Raw genomic sequence first — 1,739 nt, 5'->3', positions numbered from 1 at the left:
GAGAGAGAGAGAGAGGGAGAGGAGGACCTGCCATGCAGATATCAGCCAGTTAAAATTAAACCAGCCTGCCTTCTGACACCTTGAGCCATGGCTGAACACACACACACACATTTGGATGCTTGTGTGTCGCACACAGCGATGACGCTACCATATGGCTCCCAATGCCTCAGCTGTCCCTGAGGAAAAGGAGGAACTGATGCTTGAGGTGGAGGACACAGAGGAACATACTGTATAGAGGAGCTTGTGTTTATTAGGGGGGAATGTTAATGAACCCCAAAACAGCATTTGTCCAGTTTTAACATTGTGACGTGTCGATCACAGGGGTGTCAAACATAAAGCCAGTGTGCCAAAACTAGCCTTCAATCCGGCCCATGGGATGAGTTTGAAAGTGAGAAAAGGTGCTATGGTTATGTCATTCACTGATGGATGTCACATTATTATGTGTTTCGGGGAGCTTGCATTTATGGAGGTGCTGCATGAATATGTACAAGGAGAAAATACAGTGAAATTAAATTCTATATCTTTATCAAATGATTCCCGGGCGCGGCACCGCTGCTCCCCACTGCTCCCTTCGGGGATGGGTTAAATGCAGAGACAAATTTCACCGCACCCAGTTGTGTGTGTGACAATCATTGGGACTTCAACTGATTATTATTATTAATTATTATTATTATATCTTTCAGATCCAGTTTCCCAATGATGGACTCAGGCCAAAAGTTGTCATCTTTTGCACCAGATTCTGTGGCATCCTGGTAGAGGAGAAATTCCAAAAGAGCAGGCGGGTGTAGGAATTTGCAGGTGGGTGTGGGCTGTGATGATGTCATCAGTGGAGCGCTTCTTCTTGTAGGCATACTGACGAAAGTCCATGTCGTAGTTTGTGAGCGGCGCCACCTTCAGCTTCTCAAGGTACTTCACGACCATGAAGTGAGGCCTTCTGGTCCATAGTCATTCAAACCTGCCACTGTGGAGGTTGTCAATCGATTCAGATTTTAATATGAAGAAATGAGCTTCTCAGCCCTCCCCCTGTCTGCCATGGAGCCAAAAGTCTGAGCATGTTTCCATCCCTTTATGAGCTTCCCGCTCAATACAGCACACGGTGCAACAAAGGAAGCGATGGGCTTTTTAGGACACTAAAGAGCGTCTGTGATGTTTGTGTTTGCAAGTCCAATAACCGGAGATACTACTACACGCTCGAACCTGAGCTCCAATTTGTTCCCAAAGCAAATTTTACACAGCAGCAACGCGTGACCCTTTTCTCTCTCTTCCTCTCGTCCACGGCATCATGGGAGCAAGGAGTTTAAAAACAGAAGTATTTACGACGCAGCGCTCGCCTTTCAAGTTCCTGGAGTGCCAGAAAACATGCGGGACTGGCAGTGTGACACGGGCAGGTTAAAGATAGTTGGCTTTCCGTTCGGCCACATGCCCACCTGCCTTGTATAGTGGATATCTGTGATTCTGCTGCCAAAACCAAAGTTCAAAGTTCAAGTATTTACCTCGATACTTTAAACAAGTGGAAAACCGAAAGATTGAAAGAAGTGAGAATGAACAAAATTAGAAAAAAAATTGTAGAAGGTTTTAGGAGATCCTAAATAGGCTATGAAAAGTTTTCTTAGCACACAACCAGATTAGTTGTGTAGATGTATGTGCAAGTTGTTGCTACTACAGTATAAAGTAGAGGGAATGAATATGATAGCGGTGGAATTAAAACGCCACATGGCACAAGCGAGGGGGACGTTTTT

Source organism: Syngnathus floridae, chromosome 2, assembly GCF_059516105.1.
Source record: "Syngnathus floridae isolate MCC-2025c chromosome 2, RoL_Sflo_1.0, whole genome shotgun sequence".
Classification (NCBI taxonomy): Eukaryota; Metazoa; Chordata; class Actinopteri; order Syngnathiformes; family Syngnathidae; genus Syngnathus; species Syngnathus floridae.
The sequence above is the reverse complement of the archived record's forward strand: the minus strand, read 5'-3'. Positions refer to the sequence as shown.